Source organism: Myripristis murdjan, chromosome 10 (assembly GCF_902150065.1).
Source record: "Myripristis murdjan chromosome 10, fMyrMur1.1, whole genome shotgun sequence".
Taxonomy (NCBI): domain Eukaryota; kingdom Metazoa; phylum Chordata; class Actinopteri; order Holocentriformes; family Holocentridae; genus Myripristis; species Myripristis murdjan.
The window spans coordinates 29992437-29999076 of record NC_043989.1 but is presented as its reverse complement, the minus strand read 5'-3'; positions in this window follow the sequence as shown (position 1 = coordinate 29999076).

Sequence of the window (6640 nt, the reverse complement as noted above, 5' to 3'; positions counted from 1 at the left end):
TTGGCGACATTGTTTTATGACAAACAGTCTTGATGAGCTTTTTTTTTTTTCACATAGCCATAAAAGAACTTGAATTGTTTAATATATGTGGCGCTGTTAAATAGCAGAGGGGTGCTTTTAATGAGGCCTGATTGCTCTATATCAAGTATGTTCATGCCATGCTTAGTTACAGCTATATTCACCAGAAGTGGAGTGTGAATCATACAGAATCAATTGGATAACGTTGGATATAGATGTAATTTGCAAGTCCGTCAGGCTCCTGAAATGAGAGCCCTCCATATTCAATGTGATTATATTATGGTTGAGTCTGCATGGTCCACTGTCCAATCAGGGAGTCCAGCCTAACTTCATATATACCTTACTGTTTTCATAAAGGACTGGAGAGGGGTTATGTCTAAAAGATGATGTGACTATTGCTGTGTTAAATAGTATGAAGGCATGTCAGTCTCACGTGCTTTTTTGAAGGAGCAGTAATGTGACATAGCATAAATGGAGCAGCAGGGTGTTTTTAACGAGTTTGATAATGGACGCTTGCAAGTTAGTTAGCAAGTTTCCTAACTGGCAGTTTCGGCTCCTGCGTGTTGTTTTAATGCCTAAATGATGCAAAACCTTTCCAGCCTAATACATCAAGCCATAGATTTCACTACCTGGCCTAAGCAACCTTGGCAAGGTTAAAGTTTGTTAATTATGATTAATTCAGGCCCTATTATAGGAAAATGAAAGACATTTAAAAGAAATTAGTCTAAGAAAGTATTGAGAAATTATTATTCAGAGTGTTCTAAAAGTAGAACTATATGAAGTAAATTTAGCGTTAAGTTGTATAGTTCAAGCGGTGGAAATGGATGTACTCTGCTGTGCTGCTTGTATCCACGAACTCATTCTTTCGGTCACAACCCTGAGCATAGGTGAGGGTTGGGTAGTGACCGAAAGAATAAGGTCGCGGATACAAGCGGCAGAAATGGGTTTCCTCTGCAGGGTGGCCGGGCGCACTCATAGGGATAGGGCGAGGAGTTTGGACATCTGCGAGGAGCTCGGAGTAGAGCCGCTGCTCAAGCCAGCCGAGGTGGTTCAGGCATTGAGTCGCGGCGAGGCGTGCAGAGTTCTTGAACCTGTGGGTCAGAGCGAGGGAAGCCTGAGCATGAGTTAATAAAGCACCGGCCAGGCAAAGTTCATTTCAAGTTATTCAATTATTAAATCCATGCACAGATGCTTCCTAATCAGTCGATATTGTTTCCCTGTGTGATAGCATCCTTTTTATTATGTAATGAGTCCATTGTTAATTCCTAGCATGAGCTGTAAGAAATGATCATTACACACACAGTGGGGAGTGCATTGCAAGCACCGTAGATAATGCTTGCATCACACACACACACACACACACACAAACACATATACATAAGCACACAAATCAGACGTGTGCACACAGAGACACAGCAGGGAGCATCCCATCTGTGGGCCATCAGATAGTGCTTGTAACACTTTAGCTCTTGTAAATGCACACACACACACACACACACACACACACACACGCACAGCAAGGACAAGGTCTTCTGCCTACCACATCACACTTCTGTTACACACACACACACACACACTCACACAGTCAGCCCACCAGATAATACTAATTGCAAAATCATAAGGTCATCAGCACACAGCCCACTCAAACAGATAGCATGGGAATTGAACACCCGAGTATTAAATTATCATGGTTCACAGTGCATGGTTAGCAGTGGGGCTTAGGGGGAAACGGTTGGTTAAATTATTAGCGTTATTATTACATTAACACAAAGGTCAGATGGACTTGTTACATTAAATTCACATTTACTGCATTAAATTATCATTCACATGCTACATTGTTAAAATAGAGGTTAGGGCAGCTGTGTCTGTCTGGGTTAAGGCTTGTCACGGTGCAAGGTTGAGAAGAGTGGTGGCTCACTGTTATGAATGTTATGCCTAAATTACTTCCAACTTCTGTTTAAAACTGTCACTTGAAGTTGTTTCTCAGTCATGTTCTTGTCTTTCAGTCAGTTTGCATGTCTGTTCTCCTAAACTGTATTTTCTGTTTGTATAACTGTCTTAGTGATGCGATATTATACTCAAGTAACTAGGACAGTTTCAATGTAAACCTCCTGAAGTAGCTCAAAAGTTTTGTGATGTCCAAATTTTCAGAATTTTTGGAAAAAAAAGTGGCTCATTTTTAAACCCAAGTACACATTAAAAGAGCTTTTTCTTAGATTTTTACTCTGAACCTTTACTTGCTACTGAAATTTGCTCTTGAAAATATCAACACATTTACTGTACTTATACTTGATCAGGGAATTGTTGTGTCCTTTCTGCCAGTAATAACTACCCTATGAGTCATAAAGAATTAATGTAAACTGTTGGTTGTGAAGGACGCCTCAACTACGGTAAAAAAAAAATAAATAAATTGAATGAATAAATAAATAAATAAATAAATAAATAAAGTAAGTAAGTAAGTATAAGTAGTTACTTCCACACTTGGAAATCATTACCATGAAAAATTCATGTGGATGGTCTGATCTGAAAATCCATCGTCCATCTCTGTTTATCCACGAATCATCCATATGTCCATACATAATGTATAAAGCAGAAGTTTGTGTTGATTAATGCATAAGGAAAGTAAGAAGAGGTGCACTGAAATACCCCCACTGTAAGTGTCCCAAACAGAAGGACATTTAGGCAGTACTAGTCCCAACAATCACAACAACATGATTTACAACTATTTCTTCCCCAAAACTATTTACTTTCAATTTGTTCAGAGGTTGGGGGTTTGTTTACATCCTGGAAAACACATTCGGTGCTTTGGAGAGCACTTTAATGTCGGAATAAAAAAAATGATTCGGCATCTTTAACATTCTTGATTACATTGCCTCAGCCTGCTTCCGTAATGCATGCAAAATGCTGTTTACGGGAAACCGCATGAGGAACAACTTCCCAGAGTGCTTTTGAAAAAGGGGCTATTAAGTCTGAAGCTACACCCAAGCAGCTGCTAAAAAATACAGCTTAACTTGGATCCTAACCAGATGTTTTAATTTTTACAGCCATAAATAGGCTGAAGGCTATAGGAAGATGTACAAATGTCAAATGCAGTGCATGAAATGGCTGCTAAATCCTGTCAGATGAAAAGATCAAATCCCCAAACCTTTTACAAGATGGGTATAGAAACTGGAACTAATTTGACCATCTTCGTTCATCTGAGCTCTTCATAGATGTTACTGAAGACTTTGATCCAGCATTCCTGAAAACCTTTGATGATTTAATCCAACATTTGCAAATAATGCAAATGTGAGCAACCTCTTTTCCATCTTTTCAATCCATATAAAACCCAGTTCTTGAATGAAAAGCTTAAACCAGAATTATAAACGTTTCAACAAACGTTTTATTGTGCTTTCTACATGTGAGCCCATTTGCCTCGTCTGAGTCACAGTGAAAGTAATACTGTAGGTGACCACCGGATTTGGCCGTGATCACACCCTTGAAAGGATGCTGACAGTTATAATCACTCCTACAGGTCCCGACTGCACCTTCTAGTGGGTCAGAAGCTGTTTCTTATATTTTTATCATCAGTGTGTCTTAACCAGTAAAACGGGACCTTGAAACCAGATGTACCACGATGTAGTATTTCATAAGGAGGTAGTTGGGGTGGTGCACGGGTCGATCACACGGTTTCACTCTGGAGATCGAGTCCCAACTCAAGTAAGTGAACTATTTGTTTTTGGAAACCTAAAATTTGCTAGCACTGTTAGCGTATGCTATGTAAAGCTTCTTAAACTTAACCATTACCTTTTCCTAACCTTAACCATGAAAACAAACCCTTTCCTAACCTAAACTAAGTAGCCAAAAAACAAAAACAAAAAGCGAGAGTCATTTTAGGAGAATTAATTTGTAGCCATAAGAGCTTTTTCTGGTGGATCTATCTATGCCCTTCAGCAGTGTGTGGATCACTACAATAGCAGGAAGGATACATGAATTCATCTAACTTGAAAAATGACTCTGTTTTTTTTTTTTTCTTTAAATTCCAAGACAGGTATTTCAAATATACGTGACACACTGTATAAATAAGACAGGAGTTGCAGCAAGGTGTATTTTTTTTCACTTTGATGAAGCGAGGCTAATGGCTCCCATAGACTTCAAGTCTTGATGCTAAGCTAACATAAAATGCTACCCTTAGGAACTGAACCACTGGATGTACAGAGGGGAAAATAGTATTGAACATCTTGTCTCAGTCTGGGTAAGCCGCAAAAAGGGTATTTTGCCCAAAACACTGGAATATTTCTTTAAATACCACGTGAATCCAGTACATGTTATTAGGTGAACAGGTGTCCCCATTCACCTGTCAGCCGTCACTGGGGCAGAGGGTGGAGGTGGGTGGAGTTGACCAAAGTGTATAGAGCAAGGCATTATTGCATTTATAACTTTTTAATGTACAGTCACAAAAATTAAATGTGTTGTGAGGAAAGCTGGACTTTCTACAAAAATGAAAAAACATGCATTGTTGAGAATGTACAATCAAGTTTGCAACGGATTCCCTGAATCCAAAGGTAGAAACTTCTCAACACACAAACAATTTCAAAATTTGATTGATAAAACAAAGAAACTGGAATGACTAAGATTTCATGTTACTGCAGTTAAATAAGCCTGACCACAGTTTTTGTGTGTGTTTTAATTGTAGTATGAATCTCCGCTGTTGCAGACACTGATTGGAAATCAATGTCCTCTGGGATGTCCTATGACATCATGGCTCCTAAACGTGTTTGGAGGCTAAGTCCTCGGTGAGAAAGACTTTGGACCAAGAAGAAACACCATCCTACGTCTCGTGGATTTGGTGAAATGGAAACAGTGCACACAGTCTCCTTCTCTCCACCAGAAAACAAACTGCGGAGCAGGGGTCTAATGTGGACAGATTCTTTGTGACAATGTGATCACAGTCTTGTTTACTCCATGAGTCCAACACTGATGAGATCCATTCCACCGAGTTAATTGATCTGACAGAGCGACATTTTGGCAGTGTGCAATCTTCCGAGGAGCTGTGTGACTTGTCCACAGTCCGCCGCAAGGACTTATCAATGTGTGGATGGCTAATGATGGCTCTGCCAATTATGGTAATTGGGAAAGGGGAAAAAAGGAGGGGGAAGAATTGAGGAGAGAAACAAATTAAGTCTGTGACATTCTACTGAAGCAATTGTCTCTTCTCCATGATACCAGACTGACAGACTGACTGATGGGTGTGTGTATGTGTGTGTGTAGTCAGGCAAGTGTACTATGGAGGGTAGTAATCAACACTCTGCATGTGTGCATGCATGTGTATTGGTGTGCATGGACACTTGGAGCTAACTTGGATATATTACTCTGCACACTGCATGCGTTTGGGTTTTGTATTTCAAACACAGGAGGAGCAAATGTCAAGACTATATGCTAAGTTGCTGCTATGCACTGAATTCTGTTTGCACATCATCATGTACTACATCAAAGTATGCTCTTTGTCTGCTATAGCACTTTTTACTTGGCACATTTTAAATGCCACTCTTTTTCACCTGTTTTCATTTTATTTTATTATTTTATTATTTTATTTTTTCTTGTAACTTTAGTTTTAAATTGTTGATCTGACACGAACTGCTGATATAAAATTTTATTGTACAATGACAACAAAGTGAATCATGAAAGAATGAATTGAAGGACAGTTTACTTGGCCTTGACATCTTTAAAGCGTGTTTAGGCTTTGCATTCAGAATAGAATCCGGATGAGGTTAGGGTAAGTTAATTTCTTAATTGGTAGGCATGCTGTGGAGAAATTTGGGGTTAGGGAGTGAATGTAGTCACCCAGACAGCAGTGCACTCTGGAACGGATCCGCCCTCAAGTCGCCAGATCCACGTATCAGTCACACTGTTACATGCCTCTGCACCAGCTTTGCCCCAGACCTCCCATGTGGCAGATCCAAACCATATATCATATTACTGATCTGGGCCAAATCCAAACCACATATCATAAGCATGGATCGCAGATCTGGGCCAGATACAGACCACATATCATGGCTTTATCCACTGTACTGGGCCAGGCCTGGTCAAAATCTGTTACAGATCCGTTAACCAAATGTGTGCTGGTATTGGGCCATTGTGAAGAAAGACACAGGCGGAGATACATTTAGTGGATCTGCACCAAATCGTGACCTATGTCTGGTCCTGATCTGGCACAGATATATTTTGCTGTTTGGGCAGTGAAGTTCCCCACAAGTACAACAACAAAAGCATGTGTAAGTGTGTGTGTGCATGTGTGTGCATGTGTGTGTGTGTGCGTGCGTGCGCCTGTGTGTGCTGTCCCATCAGTGACCATTTGCAAAGGGACATCCTGCCGTCTGGCTGTCCCCTGAGGTAAAAAACACCAGGAATACAACTCAGTCTCAGGTGGTGCAGCGGAGTGGCAGCTGAGACTGGCTGTGTGAATGTGCCCGTGTGTGTGTCTTTGAGTTCACAAATATCACACTTGTGAGTTCACAAGGGCACTGTACTCACCAGTGATCAGTGAGCTGTTGGCTTTTACTTTCACATGAGGGACAGGTGAAAAGTGTCCTCCCTCCCAATGTAGAATCTAAAAAGAATGGTGCAGTTAAATTAAGGAAAA